Raw genomic sequence first — 23,511 nt, 5'->3', positions numbered from 1 at the left:
AATCCCCCTATTAGTCGGCCCGTTTTACAGGTGAGGGAACCCCGGCTTGGATGCCCGGCTTTGGACAAGTCACTTGGCCTCCTTGAGGGTGGTTTGAGGGGATTAGAGACAAAGGGGCAAATCTCCTGGCCCAGGGTGGCCTGCAGGGGGATTTTGAATCCTGAGCCACTGGGTCTTCTGGACCAAGACTAGCCTACGAGGAGTGCTGTTTTAACAACCAAGCTACAAGACTGTGGGGACAGAGCCAGGAGTGCAGTTTCCAGGCTCTCGGCCTCACGTGGAAAGGTGCTGGCTGGGGTAGTAGGTGGCCATCAGCTGTGACTGGTTGGCCATCAGCTGTAACCAGTTAGCCAGTTAGTCACTGATATAACTGCCGTGATTGCGTTGGTTGGTTGGTTGGCAGAGAAGTGGACGGCAGATTGCAGATCATGTGGATCCTACTTCTTGTGTATCGCCCAGCCGCCAGCGAGACTATAGTGGTATGACTCCCCTATCCATGGCTCCGTGGGTGTTCCTTTTTGGCTTCACCATATCCTGTGTTCTTATGTGGGGAGCGGTACCAGAGATCCCGCATGACACCTCGCGTGACAAGACCTTTTCTGACTCTGTTTTTCCATCCCTCCTCTCTCCCTGTTCTCTTTACTGGATCTCAGGGTTATAAATGAGGATGGGGGAGTAAATAGGTATCAGCGCAGGGCAGAGAGCCAATGGCCAATCCCACTGATGGGACCTTTTGGGCTCCGCCTTATTGCCTGGGGTCGGAGGCCACTGAGGACAGACACCTGCTTCCTCTTCCTATAACTGACATCCTCCATCCGTCCAGGTGGCCTGTGCCCACATAGGACCTGCCAAGGGTGTACTGGGCCACTGAGACTAAAATTCTTTGGGCTGTCACTCAATCCTTTACAGGTAAGAATGATGCCAGCAGCGGGAGGCTGGGAAGCAGAGGGGATATTCATCTTGACCCCAGCAGCATTATTTAGTCCAGAAGAGATCTACGATCTTTCAGGAATGGTGTGGCGAGCACAGGTTTCCTCTTTCATTGGAGTTTTGTAGTTGAATCAAGCTACTTATCTACCTCTGTGCTTCCAGAGCATATAAATCAGGTGTTCGATCTGTCAGCAGATTTATGAGCTATCAGCCGCGCCCCAAATGCCAGGCAAAATGCTACAGGGGACACAAAGATAAGTAAGACTTGACCCTTGCTCCCCAGGATCCTGCCATGTGGGTGCTGAGACAGGACATATACATACAACGATAACAAATGGCCCCCTGCTGCCGGTGAGTGATGTGCTCCTGCAGGTTACAGGAGTTTAGAGGAGGAAGACAGATGATTGTAGGGTGAGGCGGCTGCCTCAGGCTCTTGCAGGAGCTTGTTAGGCGAGGACAGAAGACTTCATAGCAAAGAGGGAATGAAATCATGCGTGCTTTGTGTCACAGGATAGAAAAATCCCCAGGTGTAATACACATTAGTCATTTTAGCAGCATTCTTTCCTCTTTCTGTTAATAGTACCCCGAATATCTTTTGGGAAACCACTCTTCTCTCATTCTCAATCCATGAGGTAAATGGAGGCTTCTCCCCACACCCCAATCCTTTTTTCCATTTTCGAGAATTAAACACATAACCAACCCTGACCTAACTCCTTTACCACAGAGGGTGATTAGCACGGGGCCCAAGCCTGATCATCCAACACAGTTGCACGCTTCTGGCCACATGGCCCACGTTGAACCCACCATAATCTGTCCCAGCTGCTGGAAAGATGGGTTTGAACTTGAGGGGATAAAACTCTGAAGCTGCTGGGGACCACCATGTAGAGACTGAGAATGAGGATAGCAGAAGGAGAGCTCAGAAAGAGAAAATCAGATGCTGACATGACGTTTGACTCCCTGAAGCCAGATGTGCCTAAAATGGGTCCTACCCTGGACTTCTCAGTACCGTGAGCCAATAAAGTGCCCTCTTCCCTGAGGCCAGTTGAGTTGGGTTCTGTCTTCTACAACAGACGAAGTTCCAGGTGAAATCACCATGGGTGTAATTTTATTTGCTTAACACTTTCATGAGCTGCCAGCCAAGGATTACCCTGTTTTATAGACCATATTACTGAGAGCTAGAGACCTGAACTTTCTTAAGGTCACACACCACTCACTGAGCCAGAACCAGGGTTTAGCTGTCATGATTCCTAATCTAATGAACTCCTCTATGACATCTTGCTGTCTCCATGAGCAAGATTGGCAGGATGGCTGGCTGAGCCCCACCCACAGAGCCTCTGAAAGCCAGTATGGATTGTGCCGGGGAATGGGATGTCCTGGTAAGGTACCAGCAGTGCCAGTGTGGGGCATATGAGCCACCCGCCCTCTCCAAGATGATGTGGCAAGGAACTGGTAGTTTCCCCGTTCCCTCATGCTGATCTAAAGGTTTCAGCTAGGCTGTCATCTGTACAATTACAGTAATCTATACAAATGGCACAGGCCAGCTATGCCATTTGCATAGCTTGTTAGCCTCATCACACCAAAAACTGGTTACTTATCACTTGCTTGCCACTAAGTCCTATCAAATACAAGTGTATCATTTTGATCCCAGTGTTCTCCCCATTTCTGAGAATCCCACTGACGTATAAATTCAATCAGCAAATGCTTATTGTGTGCCTACGCTGGGCAAGTTACTGGACTTGTTGATTGGGAACACAAAAAGGAAGCAGTCCACGTTTATTCATTACGCAACAAAGGTTCCCTGAGCCACGTACCATGTGCCAGTCATTTCCCAGGTGCTGGTGGATGCAGCAGTGAATTAACAGGTGAATCTGCTGTCCTCAGGCGTCTACAGTCTGGTGGGGGGATAAGATGAGGCAACGGATCATGATTGTTTTTTGGCCACTCAGCCTCCCCTGATACTAGCTCCTCATTCCTTGCAGAGAATGACCTCTCATCTTGGAATTCTTGGTTCGACTGTAAATCGAGGGGCCCTGTGTATTCCTATCAATATTAATATCAAGGCCATAGAACGCATCCCGTGTGCTAATCAGTATCACGGGTTTACCCACTCAGTACTCACGAAGCCCCATGCATGGGTCTCTCCATTTGTAGAGGAAGCTAGACTAGGCAAGAATGACTAGCTCAAGGTCACATGGCTAGTAAGTAGCAGAGCCAGGGTTCAAATCCAGGCTGTTTGGCTCCAGAGACCTACTCTTTCTGTCAGTCTACACTGCCTTGCAGAGTCAGTGAGCTCATGTTGTCTGAGTGTGGGTACAATTCCAACCAGGTCCGGTTGTTCTCTTTTTCCAAGAAATAAGAATCAAAAGATGGTGACATAAGGACAGACAACACAGGTGCAGCAGATTTCTTTCATTGCTAATGTTCTGATGAGATTTTTGCATATCTCCCACTGGCCCGTAACCCTGGAGCTTCCATCATTCCCCCTTACAGTCTGATTCTTGAGTGGCCGTTGTATTCTTGCAAGCTACCCATAAGCTTCCAGTAAACTCCCTGGACTGAAGTTAGAGTCAGTTTCAGTTGCATGCACCAGATACAGAAATTTCCACATGGCATAGACAAAGGGCTTGTGGCTTCATAGCTGTGCTAATGTTTGTGAAATCCAAAGGGAATTTGGGTCTAGGGAAGGTATTTGTGCAAAGGGAGAAAGAGCTCAGGGATGTGGGGAGACAGGATGCAAATCAAATATGTCAGGAGTCCTAGGGTGCATATTTTCATCTCAATCACTGAGAAAAAAATTAGTTTGGGCTCCTGTCCCGCACTTTCTCTTTCTTCCCTTGGATGTGAAGATTGAATGTTTGCAGGGAGCGGACCACCAGTGGTGTCTTGCACGGGTTTCAGACAGACATCAAAGTTAATCCACTCTCTGATCTAAGCAAAGTGGTGACGAGGGTTTCATGGGATAGCAGCTCCACTAATCGTGGCACTGCAGCCAGCTGAGGTATTTTTAGAATATTGTGTATTCCCAAAATGTGTCAGTACTTTCTGTGGGAAAACAACCCCACTAGAAACTTGGGGTTTCGAATAGAGCAGGATCTAATGCAGGATCCTTTGAATCCGTACTTTTGAGAATAAGAGACAAATAGGGGAAATCGTTCCTTGTTTTTACCGAGTGCTCTGACTCTCTGAGTACCTAGTCATCTGTATAAGAATTTCCCATTTAGAGCATTTGTCAAGTTTTGTTCCTTCGATATGTTCTTTACATCTAAGCGAGTTCCCCAGATGTCTGTCTTGGCTTATCTCTTGCCATACTATGCATCCACAGTTTTAACTAATATCTGTATGGCTTCCAGCTAGGGGGCTAGGCCCAGCCTTTTTGCTGCATTCCAGCCTCATGTCCCTGGTCGATATCTCAGGTACAAGGCCCACTTGCTCCTACTTCCTCCTCTTCATGCTCTTGCCACTGGCTTGGTTGGAGGCTTCCTCAGCTCTCCCTGCCTTGGCTTCCCAACTTGTCTTACACATGCCATCTTCTTCCATCATCACCTGTCTCATCCATGGGGTGACCAAGTGGTCTTCTGAAAACAGATCTCATCAACCACCACTCTTCTCAGAAGCTTCCGTGTCTCCCTAAAGTATGAATTAACTCAACCTTGACCTCAGACTTCAGTCAACAGGACATTGAAGGCCATTTGCTGCGTCTGTGTGCCTCCTCTGAGTGAAAGAACAGATCTCAATGTCTAGATTGCCATGCTCTGTGCCTGTGCCATTGCCGACTGGATCAGCATGGACGTCTGACCCAGAACAAAGGCAAAGGTCCAAACTCTCTGCCTAAATGGGGAACGGGCTGACCCAGGAAGAGTCTCTGCCTCTGGAATCTCAGCTGAAAAGTCAGGGAGAGTCGGGAGGTTGGCACAGGGAGCAGAAGTTGGACAGATGCACAGGGAGAGGCAATGAGTAAGCAGGGAGCTGTGAGCAAACCATGGCCATGAGTCAGTGAAGCTGTGAGAGAAAAGCTCAGCGAGTAGATGGGGAAAAAATTGCCTGGGAATAACAGGAAACAGAGAATGATGGAGGAGAATTGAAATGAAGATCCACATCTCTACTGCTGTGAAATAAGAAGAGATCTTAAGGCCTAGGACTTCTGGGGACTCATTTATTCATGCATTGTTTTCTACCATTTTTCTTGAGCACCCACTATGTTTCAGGTGCTAGTCTCAGCATTAAACAAAGTCCTTAGCCTCATGGAACTTACATTCTAGTTGGGGGGAGGAGTTAATAATAAATAGATTAAAAAATAAGCCAAGCTCACAGATCCAGTGCAAAAGTGCTGACCCCACAACGTTCTTGCTCTTCAAGGAACAGCATTCGATGTGGCCTGACAGGAGTAAGCGGAGGAGACAATAAGTGGAAATTAAGTAGCGAGGTGGCGGGGGCAAAAGCATCTCACAAGCCACGAAGGACTTAGGATGTTACTGTGTGTGTGCTGGGGGGCCATTGTAGAATCCTGAGCAGTCTTCCAATTCCGGTGTCTCCCGGAAGTCCAGCTACTCTATGGCTTCCAGTCTCTCCATAGATTCCTATCTTCCTTACTCACAGAGCCCCATTGTCTCCCATAAAGCCATTAACTCAGAAGAGCAGAAATGAGTTTTCCTTCCTAGCAACAAGGTGAGCCTGTCCGGAAAGTCACCACAACTTGACCCTGAGCAACTCTGTCAGCTTTGCTTTCTTCCTCTTATCCCGTTTCTCCCAGTGCTCCATTCCAGCAGCCCTGATGTGTTTACCAGGTGCTAAAGGCAGCCTGCCTTGGCTTGCCTCTGGGTCTTCATGCTGACTCTTCCTTCTCTCTGGAATGACTTTCTCCCAAGAGCCTCTTGTCACCATCCTGGCATGAAGTTGTCCTTGGTGCTCCACATGGCTCCACGGGACACATGGTCCAGAGGTTCAGTGTTGAGCGTCCTTTGCAGCCTGCTCGGTGGAGCACAGAGCATTCGGGAGCTCAGCAAGGAGTGGGACTATTTATTGAGTCTGCGTGCCTGATGTGAAACTTTCCTCCAAAATTCCAATTTTCTATCTGCCAAGAGAAGTGATGGAGATTTATGGTTCCTGTTCTAGTCCATACACCCAGGCCACGGATCTACAACTTGGAATTTCTGCCTGCTTCCTCCCGGCTAGAAGTGAATCTAGATTTACTTCCCATTATGAACAAGACCATCTCAAGGCTCAGTGAGATCCTAGTCTAAAATCTGAAAAATCAGCCTCAATTCCTGTCTTAGTCAATTCAGGCTGCTAGAACAAAACACTACAGACTACTGGGTAGTTTATAAACAACAAACATTTATTTCTCCCAGTTCTGGAAGCTGGGAAGTCCAAGAGCATGGTGTCAGCATAGTTGGGTGTGGGCCCTCTTTCTGGTTCACAGCTGGTGCCTTCTCACTGTGTCCTCACATGGTAGAAGGGGCAAGGAATCTCTCTGGAGCCCTTTTCTAAGGGTACCGATGCCAGTCGTGAAGGCTCCACCTTCACGACTTAAGCACCGCCCCAAAGCCCCACCACCTCATGCCATCACTTTGAGGGGTAGGATTTTAACAAATGAATTTGAGGGGGATACAAACATTCAGACCATAGTAGTTCCTCAATGAGAATGGGAACAGTTGGTGCAAAAAATGGAGACACAGATTTGTTTTTAGCCTTGGAAGAAAAGGCTATAGTCCCCACATCCCAGGGCTGACGATACCCTGCTCACATGCTCACCATTTCCGAAGGACATCCCCTTGGCGTGGCAGCCACGTTCTTGGGCGTTACGGAGCAGGAGAGTCTTCAGTTCTTTGAGGGCACAATTATGCAGCCGATATGTGCCTTGGGGGTGACGAAAGTATTTCATTGGTCAGCCTGGTCTGCTGACATTCTTAATTTTTTTACAGTTAATTCTCCTTGTTTCAGGTCCACTTCTGAGCCCCTAGAAGGATAAAAGGGTAGATCAGCTAATAAAAATACTGTCTCAAGACCCTAAAAAGTCTAAAATGATAGAACTCTGCCAAATAATAGAGAAATCCATTCTGAAAATACTGACTGCTGTACTTCCATAGGAAGGTCAATCAAAAATGTCATTGGGTTATATCAGAGGGAATAGTATCTAATATGGTCTCTTGGTCCTATTGAATATTTTTGCTACCCATCCCCAGAACCATTCTCCGCACAGCAGCCAGGGCTAATTTTCAGAAATTGAAGTCAGATTGTATCACCCGTTGCTAAAACACTCCCAAATCTTCCCAGGCACTTAGAACAAGACCCAAACAGCTTACCATGTCCTTAGTAGGTTCTAGATCATTTGTCCTGCCTACCTCTTCCACCTCTTCGTCCTCCATTCTCCCACATTAATGGATCCCACCATACAAGTTTCCTATTTGTTCTTGAACACGTCAGCTCTGGTCTGGCCCCTGGGCCTTTGCACTTGCAGTGTCCTCTGCCTGAAATGCCCTGGGCCTAGCTCTTGGCCTGGCTTTATTTGTTATTCAGGTATCTGTTCAAGCGGCACTGCCCCAGGTGCCCACACAGTCTAAGGTAGCCCTCACCCACCCCTCACTCTCCATCCATCCCCTTGCTTTCTTTTCTACAGTACCTCATCCTACCTGTTCACATGTTAATCACGGTCCCTCACTCTGGACTGTAAGCATCACGAGCGCAGGACATTTATCTACCTCTCCGCTGTGTCTCCAGCACCTTCCAAAATACCGGGGGTGCCAAAAAATGTACACAAGTGGACACTTGGGTCAATGTTGCTCAAGCAGTAATTTGCCATAATCAGAAGTGTCTGGATGCTGATGGTAACCACTTTGAGCCCGTCTTGTAATTGCAGAAGTCAAATGTGACTTGTATTCATCTTCAGTTATCGATAGATGTTGAATATTACAATTTTAATATAGTTTTTTCCTTTCTTAAAATGTGTATACTTTTTTTTGGCACCCTCTGTACTTGGCACATGGTAGGTATTTGTTGAATGACTGGAGATTTTCTTTTCTTATGTTCTCCTGGCATTTAAAAGACACTATTGCATAGGGAAGATACTTGGAAATTAACCTCTCTCGGGAAGGCAGGGAAAGACTTACTTCTCATTAATTATTTAATTTCCTTCAAAGCTTGGGATTGCAGGAAAATTAAAAATCTTCCTTATTCCACTTATCCCAGCCACATGTTCTCACGCCTAATCATAGCACCTGTGACTCTTACACTGCTCGCTGGTGTCTGGTCTCCCGATAGGATAAGCATGGCAAGAAAACATCTGCAGGCTATTACCTTTGGCATCTTTTGAGGTTTTAATTAATGGAGTATTTTTTTTTCTTTCTCATCCATGGTCAAGGTGTTGATTAACATGTAAAAGTGAGCGCTTTATCTTTTAGAGGAGGTTGAAGGAGGATGCTTAGAGCTGGTGAGAGACGCCAGGGTGGCCCTTTGCTGCTGGGGAGGGAATCGGCTGTGTGCCAGCTGCCTGCCCCCGCATCTGCGTTGGCCCACACCCCATGTGGGAGAATGGGCATGCACCCCCATTGTTGGCTGCAGTGGGACCTGCTGGGACGTCTCTGCTTATCAGACATTTCTCTCTGTCTACAGCATCTTTGTGGTCATAGGGGTCCCCAAGTTTTCAGTGGGTGAGGCCAGCAGGCAGCCATTCATTCTGGTATTTTGTCATTTGGGCACCTTCTTCTCAGCATTTGGGCTTCCATCCAGGTTGCCTCAGCACTTCTGCATGCCCAAGGTCTGGAAATAGTTCATCCACAGAGCTGGCTTGGCAGGCGAAGGCCTTTCAGCAGAGCAGTGGGTGGATCCGACCGCTGTGCACTCAGTGGCCCAAGGTCCAGCCCTCACTTCTCATTCCCCACCTGATCTGGCACTTTCACAGCCATGTGAGGCCTGGGGCAAGTTCTGCGTTTAGATGAAGCTTTGCAGTGAGATAGATCTGGGTTTGAATCTTTACCAGTGTATTTAACCTTCTAAGCCTCCATTTCTCTACCTGTAAATGGGGATGATAAACATAACCTACCTGACAAACTTTTTGAGGGGATTAAATGAGACACTGCATGCAAAGTGTTTAGAATGGTAAACGTCAGCTGTTATTATTTGGGTTCAGGTCTATGTGTAGCTCCTTAATGAGCGAATTCACCTCACTGGGCCTCAGTTTCCTCATCTATAAAATGGGGATAATGCCTCTTGTGGTTGAGGGATGCTAAAATGAGATTGTAAGATAAATTGTCAAGCACTGTACAAATGCCTGCTAATTTCATCAGTGAGTCATTTCATTTGCATCTACTCCTCACCGTAACCCTAAACATGGACATGTCATCTCTTTTACTCATTAAAAAAGTGTAGACATATAGAATGAGGAGAGCTGTATGCAAACACTGTTGGAAAGTTTTAAAAAAAGAAGAAAAAAAAAGAGGCAGAGAGCATTAAAATGATTATTCTGTGAATGACCAAACTATCGTCCCTCAGGGGGAAATATTTCCCAGTTTGCTTAGAGTAGCAAAAAAGAGGTAAAAAAAAAAGATCCGATGGTTATTTCAAATTTGTCTTCCCCAGGGAAATTAAACCTGAGTTATGGGGTATTTTTCATAAAGCCAGAAGAGTCTAGTATAAAACCAATAAGTGAAAAAAAAAAATCCAGACACACACTGTGAGGTGAACCTAAGTGGATTTAGATAGGGTTGTCCTTAGCACCGGGACACGCGGGCTCACCAGCATTGCTGCCACAGAACTTTCTCTGTGGCCCACCCTGCTCCATTTCCTTGGCCTGGTGGGACCTGGTTAGAGCCATAACAAGTTACCTCACCTGGCCACGTTCCAGTCTCTCTTGCAGGCAGACACCCCCCTGTTAACGGCTGATAATACTGATGGGCCTCTCAGTCTGTGTCTCTCCTGCCAGCCCTCCTCCTCCCTACCAGTAATTGATGCCACTGTGTTGAAGCAACATGTTAGTCTATGTAACTATGGTTTCTGTTTTTATTTTTTTTTAAATTTTGCTGAGTACTTTCGCAGAAAACTGATCGTTTTTAGCCTTATTGTTTGGTCTTTCTAGCCTATGGGCAATTTCAAGGGTCAGGGGCATTTCTCACTTAAATCTCTCCAGTACCTCTTTCAGCAACAGAAACTTCTTTTCTGTAGGGAACCCATTCCACAGGAGGCTCACTCGGCTCTTCCCCATTCATGTGACCCAGAACTGGCCAATCCCCGTATCCTACGCTCTTGGCCATTGTGACTGGTACGGATCACATGATCCAAATGAGCAAAGTAGGGTCTTCTCTGGATCTTTTCTGATGTTGCAACCAGGAAAGGCCATGTCTTTTCGCTGGGGTTGTTAGGCTGGGAGGATTTCAGTCAGGCTGCTGGTAGCTACTGGCCAATGGCCTGCTTGCGACACAGGTGATCCCTGATAGCTCTGTTTGCTCTCTGGATTAAGCCCTGCCTAAAGACCCTACAATAGGGTGTTATTTGAGCTAACACCCTCCACCCTGCTTTTTATGAATGAGTTCTGAATGGGGTTTCTGTCAACGCCAACTGAAAGCATTGTGATCAGCACAGCTATGTTAGCTGGTGGGTTAGGTTTCTGAAAGTCTCGAAGAATTGATGTGATGGAATGAAGGTGATGTAAAGAAAGGTGTAATGGAGAGAAGAACATAGGGTTAAGTCAGGAGTTGCCTTTAAAATAATGCCACCCATTTACGGAACACCTACGATGTGGCAGGCATTTTATATACTCTGCCTTCTTGCCACCACCCTGCATGTTGATTGTACCCATTTTAGAGAGGAGAACATTGAGGCTCAGAGGAACTAAAAGACTTGCCAAACACCACCCAGGTAGGAATGCAGCCAGGATTTTGCACTCAGATTTGGGGCCAAATAACCCTTATCACACCGGTCTGGCTAAGGCCATCACTTATTCATCCATCAGCACTGAGTGGACAGGAGATTTTTGCCTGGCGTGGTGCTAGGCAATGGTGATACAAAATGGGTAAGGTAGTGCCCGTCCTTCACAGTCCAGAGGGGGAGACCTGATTAGGTTCATTACTGTGGGTTGAATTGTATTCCCCAAAAGATATCTTGAAGCCCTCACCTCTGGTGTCTGTGGATGTGACCTTCTTTGGGACTAGGGTTTATGCAGACATAATCAAATTAAGACATGATCATTAGGTCCCAATCCCATATGAGGGATGTCCTCATGAGAAGGAAATTTAGACACAGAGACACACAGGGAAAAATGCCATGTCAAGATGGAGGCAGAGATTGGAGTGATGCATCTACAAACCAAGGAACAACAAGGATTGCCCGCTGTCACCAGCAGCTGGGAGAGAGGCCTGGAACAGATTCTCCCTATGAGCTGCCAGAAGGAACCAACCCTGGTGACACCTTGATTTAGGACTTCTAGACTTCAGAACTGTGAGGCAAGAAACATCTGTTATTTTGAGCCACTTGGTTTTGAGTTTTTAGTACTTTGGTATGGCAGTCCTAGGAAATGAATAGCATCGTCTAGGTTTCCACCTCTGAGAACCTATGTTTATCTGAATCTTGCCTAGGATTGCTCTGCCTGTGGCCCACCCAGCTGTCCTCCTGGGACAAACCTCTGTAGAGTTGCACTTTCTCCATCCATCACGTCTCGCAGGTGGGCTCCTCTTAGGCACAGCTCCCTGCCTTCACCGCAGCCGTGTGAAGTGACCACGGTTCTGTTGTGCCCAGCATTAGGACCCATCCAATATGACACCTTTCCCTTTTCCTGCCCTCTGAACACACTCTGGCCCCACTGGCTGCCTGGGGCCCCACTATTTGCTTTGGACAAACAAGTGCCTGAAGGCAACAGACAGCTAATACCAGGGCGTTTTCCTTCCTTTATATTTCAAGGCTGTTCTGTTTCCAGGATGCAGGTCTCATGATTGCTTCTTTGTGATTAATGTTGAAGCCATTTCTTGATGTACTATCTTAATAACATGGTGAAGGCCCTTGTTGCCAAATGTGACGGCACTTTTATTTGACCAGCCCTCACCCCCACCCATTCCTCCGAGTCAGGTAGGCAGCAAAGATGTGGGAGAAGACTCAAGAAGAGAGGAAATAAAGTCTGAATTATTCAGCGATTTGCCTAGAGTAGTGATTAGCTACCATTTGGACCCGCTGCCTAGCATTTTAAGCATTGGCTCAACTTCTTTAGTTTTCAACTCTCTCTCAACACTGACAGAACTCGTCTAATAAAATGCATCCACCTGCTGATGTGTTTGAAGAGCAAAATGCCAACTCATTAAAAATGGTGAAGCTCCTAGTAGCTAAAGCTTTCCCTGTGGATAAACTTAAACTTCCCATACTCCCAAAGAAGGGGACAATGTCAGTTATATCATTCTCCAGGGGGTATCTTCCTGTCAACTAGACCATCAACAACACCTCAAGGCCAAGGCCCCAATCTTACCTTTTTTTTTGGTACCTTTAAGAACATCTAACAGAGTGGGTGCTTCTGACCTGCTGTTTGCCTTAAATACAGAGATTTAATTCGGGCCACGGTGTCCCTAGTATGTTTTTATCAGGTAGGGTAGTTAAGAATTTGGAACTTGGGGCTTTGGAGTCAGACTTCCTGGATTAGAATGCTAGTTGGCTGTGTGACTTTGGGAAGGTCAGTTAACCTCTCTGAGCTCAGGCTCTTATCTGTAAGAGGAGTTGTTAGAATGAGTCGATGAGATAAATGTACCTAAAGTACTCAGCATTCAATAAAAAGAAAGATGTTATCATTAAATGGTGAGTGACATCCCTGGAAAAAGAGGATATTCTGCCTGCAAACTACCTTTGGACTGAAACTGAAATCCTTCCCTGAATCTGCCAGCCTATCCTGAAGGATTTTGGACTGGATTTTAGGCCTCCATGATCATGTGAGCCAATTCCTTAAAATAACTTTTGTTTTTCTCTCCCCTCCTCTCTCTCTCGCTAGATAGATAGTTAGTAGACGATAGATGACAGATAGATAGATAGAAGATAGCTATCTATGTAGAGCTCTCTATATGTATATGTAGATACATATATGTCTATATATGTGTATATAGACAGATATAGCTATTCCATACCTATATTCTATTTCCATATATCTATATCTGTTGTCTGTATAGCTGTCAATATACACATATATAGGCATACATATGACTCTGTACATAGATAGATTTATCTATATGTGTATGTGTATATATATAGAAAGAGAGTTGGTTCTTTCTCTACTGGTCCTATTTCTCTGAAGAGCCCCGACAAATGTACCATCCAAGGGTCCCTGTCACCAGAGGCCCTCCCTTAGGCCTCAGAGTCTTGGCAATAGAGCTGCAGTTGTGGCAGCTCTGGGTTGGCAGTGCCTCACCCAGACAGAAGAGAATGCCTGGAACTGCCTTTCAACCCACTGCACTGTAAACAAACTACCAGTCAACCATTGAACAAGCATTTCTGAGCATTCAATTTTCATTATTCCCTTGGCAAAGAAAGGTTGAACAGTGCAAATTTCTTTAAGAGATGATGAGAAAGAACTAAGAAGAAATTCCTTAGCTTCACAAATGAACACAGTCCTGGGAGCTGCTGTTCTGTACAATGAGTTACAGCAGAATCACTCTTTTAAAATAATGCACAGAATTTTAAAGTCTGTCACATTGTTATTGTGTAGTTACCTATTGCTATGTAACAAACTGCTTCGAAATTCAGTGGCTTGAAACTGTAAGTATTTGATTTGTTCATGAGCCTGAAGGTCAGCAGTTCGTGCTGGGCTCGACAGGGTGGTTCTTCTGCTGGGTCTCTTCTGGAGTCACCTGGTGTATGATGGTGTGTCTCACTCAGTTCAGGCTGCTATAACAAAAGTACCATAGACTTTGTGGCTTCAACAAAAGAAACTTATTCCTCACGAGTCTGAAGGCTGGGAAGTCCATGATTAAGGTGCTTAATCTTGGACTTCCAGTGAGGACTCTTCTTCCTGGTTGGTAGAGGGACACCTTCTCTTTGTGTCTCCTCGTGGCAGAGTCAGAGAACATCTCTCTCATGTCTTTTCTTATAAGGGCATGAATCTCATTCATGAGGGCTCCATACTCATCACCTAATTACCTCCCAAAGTCCCACCTCCAAATACCATCACATGGGGCCTTAGGGTTTCATGTGAATTTCAGGGAAACACAAACATTCAGTCCATAGCATAGGGACTAGATGGTCCAAGATGGCCTCACACACACATCTGGCAATTGGTACCAGTGGTTGGCTGGGCTTCTCTCTCCATTCGAGGTCTCATCTTCAAGATGGCTAGCCCAGGATTCCTTACCTGGTGGCCCTGTGTTCTAAGAAGGTGAAAGTGGAAGCTGCAAGGTCCTTTAAGGCCTAGGCTCAGAAGCTGCCAAAGCATCACTTCAATCGCATTCCTTTGGCCAAGGCATGTTACAAAGCCTTCCTATGTCCAAGTCAAGGAGAAGTAGACTCCATCACTTGACAGGAGGCAGTGCAAAGTAGCATAGCAAAGAGATGTGCATACGATGTGAGGATTTATTATGGCCAACTTTGCAAACAATCTACTAGGTTCACTAAGCAAATTAAACTAAACGCAGAGGGTGAGTTATATCTGGATACATCAGTGAAGGTGAGAATATGACGCGGATCAGAGCCAGAAATCAGAGGAGCATCTTGGACATGTGAGGACAGTGTCATTTATTGTGCTGTTTGATTGAGAACCAAGCAGAGAAGGTTTTTGCATTCTGCCTGATTCAAAGTCTAGTCTATAAATTTTTTCCTGTGAAATTAGATATTTGCCTCATTTCTGTCACAGCACAGCCAGAGGCATCTGGTTAGGTCTGCGAACGTATGTTCTTAGATTTTCCTTGGCAGAAATTAATTTTTTTCTTAAGAATTTTTTTCTCTCTTTCCAAGACTGAGTCTTTGGGTTAATACCAGGGATCCACAATTCATAAATTTGTTCCTCTTGGTTCATTGTTTCAAAATGAGACTTTTAATAGATTCCAAAGACTTAATAAGAGTGCTGCCTCGTCACATAACGATGTTACTGCGCCCGTGGCTGACAGGTAGTAATTTATGATTATCCTTGGCCCTGATAAGAGTCGTGCCATGCACAGTCGGTGCCTAATAGATATTAGCTATAATAACATAAGCAATGGAAGAAAGTTTGGCCCTTTGTGTCTCCACCAACCATTCATAATGCATTCTTCTATTACCATCGTTTCTGTTTTCTGTCAATTTTGTCAATTATATTTAGAAGGGAAATGTAGCTGTGTGTCTTTATGATTATTAGTTTAAATGCCCTAATTTATTCTGCCACCATGTTTCACTTAGCATAGCAAGTCAAAATATTTTTCTGTCCCTGCCGTGAAAGACTGCAGTAAGTTGATCTTGCTAACGAGAGATAATTATTAGCCTCCTCACAATGTTACCATATATGCTAGTGTTACTACATAGTCCATTGCTAAACGTGCCAGGAGGATTAATATTTCTATGAATTTGGACACGACGAGGTAGCGGGCAAAGACAGATAGGGCTGTTTTAATATTTGTTCTTGCTCCATTTGCATATCTATCACTGGTAATTTGTTAATGCTGCTGTTGCAGTCTGTGTGCAGGCCGAGAATTAATGCACCTCTCCCGAGTAGCACACCCGATTCCAAAGTGAGAACTAGGCAAGTCAGAACACTGGATGGTTCTGGCAGTCACGAGATTTGCGTTCGAGAGCAACTTCTTCGCAGGCTGATGCTTTTCTGAAAAGTTGGCAATGAAATGGCAGATTTTAAAGCATGGTTCACTGATGTTCAAGAGTTTCTTCCTCAGGTGAGCAGAGCTATTCTGGCACTTGGAGTCACACAGTTTTGGGGTTTTGTTTTGTTTTTTGCATATTTGTTTGTTATGTTGTTGTTGGGAGCAGGCATGGGGGAGGCAAGGGGATTTAAAATTCAGCAGGGGATTGCCGAGAGTCAGAGACTTGTGGGGCTGGGACAAGTCTTTGATTGCCAAGATAAGGGTCCAAAAGAAATGGAAACCTTCTGAGACACTGGAGCCCATTCATATATCAATGTGAGACATGCCCTAACCAGACTGCATATAGATATAGCATATTAAAAACATTTCATTCTTTTAACATATTTCCTGGGAATTCTATCGAGGGAAACTTCTGATAAACCACAAATAGGCAAAGGTTGGTATATTATATTAACTTGAAGTTGGCTGCCATTACTAAACATTTATGAAATATCTAGTTCAATAATTCACTGGTTCATTTAATCGCAGTCAACAAATAATTATTGAAGGTCTCGTATGGACCAGATGCATGGCTGGGCTTTGGGAATACCAGAGGAGTTTGCAGTCCAGAGGGGAACAAAGACAAGGAGACAGGCAGTTCCCATATGATGAAACTTATGGTAGGGGTCAGTGCAGAGGGCTGTGGGCACATACAGATGCCCCAGGCCCAATAGAAGGGCGTCTGGATGGGTCTGTAGAGGAAGACCTCTGAGGTGAAGTGGAAGGTGTGATGAGAGGTGAGGCAGGAGGGATAGGCAGCGCCAGGTCTGTGGGATTCAGACCCATGCTATGGAGTTTGGCCAATGGGAGGCATGGAATTCTTTAAGACACAAAGTGACAGGATCAGGCTGAGGTTGTAAAGACTATTCTGCTTGCAGTGGGAAGGTGGCATACAGATGCCTTAGGTTGGGTTGCCAAGAAGCTGAGCCTGACACTGGCTTCTTGGGCAAGCAGTTTCATGAGGGAGTGCTCTCAAGTGAAACCTGTAAAGGTGTGAGGGAAGCAGGTAGAGATGTGGTCTAGCTTCGGCCTGATCCCCTGGGGAGCTCTGGATCACGGGGGTGGGGGTGAGGATGGAAGGCAGCCTTGTGCTTCATTATCCTGCAGTCCTGACTGTGGACTGGCCCAAGAGGGGAAGCAAACCTACCAGGCACTTCCAGGGGAAATTGCCTGATGTTTTTCTCCCAGGGCAAATCTCCGAAAGGGAGCAGCCATGAGTGTTAGCAGTGGCCAGTTAGGGGGGATCTGGGCAGGGCAGCAAGAGGGAAGTAAGAGCGGTGTAGGGGGCTTTCGACATGCTCCACGTGAGGGAGATTGGGCATTATGCTGCTGGAAAGGAAAGGGCAGATCAGTTCTTCTAATGGAAAATGCATTAGGCTTTCTAGAGAGAGCTGCTAAGTAAAGGGTGAGAGCAACAGGACATAACCAGCGGTTTGGCTGAGGGCAAGACCTAAGAGGTGCAATCATCAACCATGAGAAAAAGAGGTGCACAATTCAGAATTAATCAGAGCTAAAGAGAGTGGAATTTGAGGAACACGGAGGTATGTGTCAGGCAAGGCAGGGACGGGGCTATGGCAACATTCTAAAAATAAATAATTCTCTCCGGTTTCCATCAGAGGCTCTCAAAGTAATTTGCAAACATTTGCAGGCAAGTTTTCACCGGGCTGAACTGCAGGCAAAGCTCCCTCTGACTTCACAGGGAGCTCCCAGGGGACAAGCAGTAAGGTGAGGCTTTGGTTCTGGGTAATTAAGACTTAAGGCATCCTTGTTAGCAAAGAAATGCCTGCACACATGTTGTTGAAATGCAGCCAGCTCTGCAGCCCTGCAGCCCCTCAACTGCCTGTAGCCATTAGAAACCCACTTGAGCCATCATTAATTTTGCTATCCTTCACTTTCCGAAATCAGTGGATGACATCACATTGATTAAGAGGGGCAGTCACATTACAGACAATCAGTGGAATTGTCCTGCAGTGGTTGGTGTCCTCAGAGCTGCTCACTGATGGTGGGGCTGGTGTCCTCAGCTGGGAACAGAAGTTCTCCAAAGTAGACTCAAATTCACGGTTGCCTTCTGAGTAGGTGAAATTCTTCCCAGATATGCCACCTGTGCTCCTTTCTTACATTACTCTCCATTTCTGCTTCCTTTCCTGTCCCCTTCTCTAAGATACAGTGGTCTGTTAGTCCTGAGCAGGAGGAAATCTCTCTAAAACATTCTTTGGGTCCCTCCTCTGGATCAAGGTGCAGGAGAGATGAGCAAATGAATTAGCAGATGTGTACTGAGCGTCACCATGAGCAGTGCTGTGCTGGCAGCTAGGAAGGGTACAAAGAATTCTGTAACACATGCCTGACCCTTAAAGAACCTGAAATCTTACAGAAGAGGCATATCTCTACTCAGAGTAAGATGCCTACCAACTAGGTTTAGCAGCCAGTTTTGGAGCCAGACAATCTGGGTTTGAATCTTGGCTCTGCCACATTGGCTGTGTCACCTTAGGCAAGTTATAGAATCTCTCGGTGCCTCAGTTTTTTCATCTGTAAGATGGGGATAACAATACTACCTACCTCAGAGGGTCATTGTGGGAATAAGCACATTAATGAAAGGGATTAAACCATAGTCATTACTCAATAAATGTGAGCAAAGCCACAAACACAGAGTATTCACTGTGATGAGTGCTTTATAAGCTTTATCTCATCTAAAATCCCAAACAACGTATGAGGTGGGTACCATCATTATCCTCATTTTACCAACAAGGAAGCAGAGGCTCAGAGAAGTTAAATAACTTGTATATAGCTGCAAAGCTAGAAAGTGATGGAGCGGGGATGCGTACTCAGAGCCAAGGCACGTAGCCATTATTCTAGAATGTGTCTCTTATAAGAAAATCAATGAGAACCAAATGCTTTGGGTACTCAGAAAAGGAAGAGCTCCCAGGGAACCAGGGCAATCAAGGAAGGTTTCTGCTGAGTCTTCCATTTGCATGTAGGAAATTCATTTATTTATTCAGCTGATGTTTACTGAGCACATAATATGATCAGGCACAGCACGAGATATTGTAACGCATAGTTTCTACTCGTAAGTTAAAGAGGAAGAAATTAAGGATCAACTGTTACAGCAGAAAGATGGGGGCTCTATAAAGGGTCACTCTCTCGGGGATGGGAAGATATGGAAGAAGGGAGAAGGGGAGATAAGAATTCTTAAGGAGGTGAAGACCTACAGTACAGCATGAGCAAAGCTCAGAGGGATGACAGGTTAAGGAAACCCTAAATATTTACGTGGCTGAAGCCAATGGTGAAAGTAGGTAGGATGGTAAGAAGTATTTATAATCACCAACACCCTTTGAATATTCATAGTGTGTTAAGCACTTTGCACTATCTCTTGTGTTCTTTCCCTGGACTGGGCAAACTACGGCCTGTGAGTCAAATCCAGCCCACCACTTCACCTGTTCTTATTTTCAGCCCATGAGCTAAGAACGGTTTTTACAGATGAGCATTTGCAATAGATTTGGATGATAGGAACACTAACTTTGAACCTTAATTAAGCAAAATGTTATCTTTCCCCAAAAGAGAATTCCATTGTTCTCATTAGCAGATCTGTGTTAAAAAAAAAAAAAAAAAAAAAAAAAAAGATCCTCAATTATTGTTATATTTTGAACTTTGTCAGTGCAATATTTTGTGGAAATGTATTCTCTCTCTAGTCATGGAACTCCCTCTATAAGAGGCTTAATGTTGCATCTTGACCTACAAAACCTGAAATATTTACTACCTCATCCTTTATAAGACAAGCCTGTCAATCCCTGTTCTTTCTAAATGCCCACAATTTATCATTCTTATTTAGGGATGTGGGGACCGAGGCACAGAAAGATGATGCACTGGCGTGACTCTGGTTGCAGAGCTAAACCGGGCTGCAGGTAGGATTTGAACCCAGGCATTCTCGTCCTGGGCCCACGCTCTGCACCGCATCCAGCATTTGGGGAGGTCTGGAAAAGAAGCTGAGGGCCTGAATGAAGACAAGGGGAGAGGGAATGGAGGGGACAAACTGCCCAGATGTGCAGACAAGCAAGGGGGAGTCTTCCTTGGCTGATGTGTGTCACATAGAAGCCTGGGCACCTTGTGGGTAAGCCTCCTTTCCCAAAGAATTCCTGATCAGAGATAATGGATTTCTTGCTCAGATGACTGGGCATATTCACAGTGCTGCAGGAAGAGCAGGTCTGGTGGACTGAGGGTGGGACAGAGGGGAGACTCAGCTTGGAGAAGTAGAATTGGAGATGCCTGGTGGATAAATATGTGAAGACGTCCAGTAGGAGGGCAGATAACAGGGTGTGGGCTCAGGAGCTAAGAGTAGAGTTGGGAGTCATTAGCAATGGGGGCAGAAGACTTGGAGAGTCAGAAGTCAGTCACACCCTTAGGGAATAAATGATTCCCTCTGCTAAGAGGAGTTGAAAAGTTTACCTTCTCCGAATGGGGGTGGGAACAGAGCCCTTTTGCATCTTTGAAGCTCTGGGGTAGAAGGGAGCAAGGGGTTCACTGAGTCCGGGAGAAGGAAACAAGGCTATTTTTGAAATGGGTTATCTCTGTCATCATATGCTATTAGGTTGGTGCAAAAGTAATTGTGGTTTTTGCAATTATTTTAAAACTGCAACTATTTTTGCACCAACCTAATATATCCTCACACATATACGTGTACATACACACACACTCCAAAGGAGCTTAAAGGATATGTATTTCTAAAACTCCAGTATGTACATTAATGTACACAGAATTATCTGATTAGGTTCACTGGCTATCGCCTTGAGCATGGAGAGTTCCACATAAAAGCAGAGGGAAAATGCTCAGTGTAACTGAGAACGCACGGAGAACTTTCTTCCAACGAAGTTTCAAAATAACAAAGGAAGCAACAACCTCTGGTTACATACTACCTACCTGGGAAAGTGAAAATCTTCGATTAGCTATTTAGGCCCTGCCATGCTCAGGGCCCAGAGGAAATCAGACAAGCCTAAAAGAAATTACTTCCTACCACTTTTCCTTTTCTGCTCTCCTGCTCCTCGGCCTCCCCAGCCTTGAGGAGCTGGCCTGCGTGCATGTCGGGCTGACGTGGAGATCCAGGAGATACACGTCGTGGGCAGCTTCTCACCGAGGAGCAGCCCTGCCAGAGAGGGAGAGACCCGGATGAACGCACAGTGGGGACGATGCAGCTGCCTCACTGGGGGCAGGACTGAGTCAGCCTGTGCAGCAGCACGGATTCCCATGGACCTCATGTTTTCCCAAGAATTCTTAGGGCAAATAAGGAGAAAAATGTGAGGCTGAAGTTTTAGAGGGAGTAAGGGGTTTATCGAGGTTTTGTGTGTCCCCAGTCTTTGGAATGTTTGCTTTGGGTTTCCTTGGGGCCCGTCTTGGTCTATAAAGCACAAGTTATAAAAAGATAACCTCACCGCCTCTGGCCCCCCACTCCAGGAAAGCCTGAGTCTAGGACTCATGGCAGGGTGAGGGGGTCTGAGGCAGAGTACAACTGCTCACCTGTCCCTTCACCCCACTCCTGTGTGTCCTACTCATTCATTTGCAGAGCGAGCAGCATCTGGAAAGTGGGTGCTGCGGAAAACCTGATAACATGGCAGGGTTCAGCTAACAGCTTACGGTGCTCCTGTCTCAAACGCTGACTGTCCTTTTCTTGGACAAACAATGTAGCAATAGGCTTTGGGGCATCTGTCATTTCTTTAGCCCTATTCTCCCCTGGATTTAACCCTATGAGGGGTCATCCAGGAGGCATTTTGAAAAACTGCAGCCACGCTTTGAGCTGCTAGGGTTCCACTGAATAAATGATCACTTTGTTCTAAATGGAATTGGAGATCAACTCAACAAGATCTAGGAAATCCATTCAAAGCACAAAAATAAATAAATAAATAAAAAATGATGCAACGTGGTCCCATATCTATTATGAGAATGAGATTTTCATGAGATGTCTTTCGAAGAGAAAGTGCATGTCATAAATACACAACAGCTGAATAAACTAGAACAATTATCTGTCCTGATTTGAAGGGAGCATATAATGTAGGTGGAGGAGAGACTGGTATATTTACCTCTGGACCTGATTTGATTTTAATATCATTCTTTATGAATAGTTCCCAAGTGCCTTGTCAGGAAGAGGTGCTTACTAAGCCACGGGAAGTGTCTTATAAAAATAGCAGGCAATCTAAACTGTGAATCATGCCACAGAACCCCAGTGGCCCTAGCACAACGAGATTCTGCACCGAGGTAAACAGTTGTGCAAACGTGCTCAGCATTCTGTCCATAGCAGATTCAGTGCGGCGAACCTCAGGGTGAAGGAAGGTTCATAAGGCATAACCTGGTCTAAAAGGAGTTAGCAACCCAGTGAGGAAGGAGCCAACAGATTTTAAAAATACTGTACAAGGTAAGGTTAAACCAGTAGAGATCAATTAGAAGGGATTGCTCTGAAGTTGTATTGATGACATGTCGGTCTTAGTAGAGTGTGATGGGAACAGAGAAGAGGGGAAATTAACCCAACTTAAGGGTGCAGGGGAAATGTCAAGGCAGAGACATTTGAACCGTGTCTTGAAGGATGAAGCAGAGTTTGAAAGCGGCAAGGGGAGTCTTCTCAGCAGGGCAATAGCATGAGCAAAAGTTTGGAGACATGACTCTGCATCGCTAATAAGGGAACAGCAAAGAGCTCTGCATGGCTGGACAGCACGGTGTACGTGAAAGTGACAAAGGCTGGATCTGGGAAAGAAGGCAGGGTGATAGGGCCAGACTCAGTGTGAATCTGAGACCCGAAGATTTTCAAGCTGAGAAAGACAGGAACAGATTGGTGTTTTAGATGGATTCTCTTCGGATGGTCTCTGATCTGCAGAGCAGAGCCTCTCAGTGAGATTTACGTTAAGTGTGATACGAGGTGTTGCTGTGGTTTTTCTCACTGACTCAGGAAACTAATCCATTTCCTAAAGTTCTTTGCTTACTCTCAGGGAGTATCTATACCCTAGAACCTGTAAACTACAGTTCATGGGCCATCTCGGGCCAGCCGCCTGTTTTTGTAAATAAAGTTTTATTGGAGCACAGCTACCTCATTCCACTCAGTGTTGCCTATGGCTGCTTTCCCACTCTGGTTGATTTCAAAGCAGAGTTGAGTAGATGCAACACAGACTGTATGAACCTCAAGGAGTAAAATATTTAGGATTTGCTGCTTTATAGACAAAGCATACTCTTTGGTTCTCCAAAGTCATTGCCGTCTTTCCCATTAAAACCAGAAACTTCGCAGGTAACCTTGAAGAGTGGCCTCATTACACTTTGTACTGCTCACCTCTTCCTTTCTTAAGTAGCCAAATTCAATTGCACATTTCAAGGAGAATCACATCCAAAAGAGGCAGCAAGACAGTGAGCACCAAGAACCAGGCAAGCCCGTGTTTGACCAGACTTGACACTCCATTTCTTCTCTGCAGCAGTCCCGCAGTATGAGATCAGCAGACGGCCACAGACATATCATGTATATTGACTGCAAGAGTTCCAGAACCGCTCACCGTGTCCTTATGGGTAGGGCAGAACTGATTAGGTGCTTGTGTTCATGGTCGAGCAACGGCCCCCAGAATGTACGGATTCATGAGTGGACACCAATCTGGGGGAAAACTTGAACAGTTCCTGTAAGACACCAACACATTCCTGTTCTGTTCAACATTTTTATTGGCACAAATAAATCACAAGCCATGTTTATCAATGTGGAGTTTGCCCACATTTTTTTTTTTTTTTTTTTTTTTTTTTTTTTGCCAAAAGGGGGAAATGAGGCTTCTGGAAGATGCACCAA

At 45.5% G+C, this 23,511-nt stretch overlaps 1 long non-coding RNA gene across 2 annotated transcripts; it reads left to right on the top strand.

Annotated features, from left to right (window-relative positions):
* The first annotated feature begins 485 nt into the window (after positions 1 to 485).
* LOC141569318 (uncharacterized) lies at positions 486 to 23,466 on the top strand. Of its 2 annotated transcripts, XR_012492822.1 has the most exons (4): positions 486 to 909; positions 15,531 to 15,746; positions 19,540 to 19,818; positions 20,476 to 23,466. It is a non-coding gene; the product is annotated as an uncharacterized LOC141569318 (long non-coding RNA). The 2 variants fall into 2 exon arrangements; XR_012492823.1 differs by lacking the exon at positions 15,531 to 15,746 and having other exon boundaries at positions 495 to 909.
* Positions 23,467 to 23,511: the final 45 nt, after the last annotated feature.

The sequence above is a fragment of the Rhinolophus sinicus genome, linkage group LG02 (assembly GCF_036562045.2).
Source record: "Rhinolophus sinicus isolate RSC01 linkage group LG02, ASM3656204v1, whole genome shotgun sequence".
In the NCBI taxonomy this organism is placed as follows: Eukaryota; Metazoa; Chordata; class Mammalia; order Chiroptera; family Rhinolophidae; genus Rhinolophus; species Rhinolophus sinicus.
The sequence above is the reverse complement of the archived record's forward strand: the minus strand, read 5'-3'. Positions and strand labels throughout refer to the sequence as shown.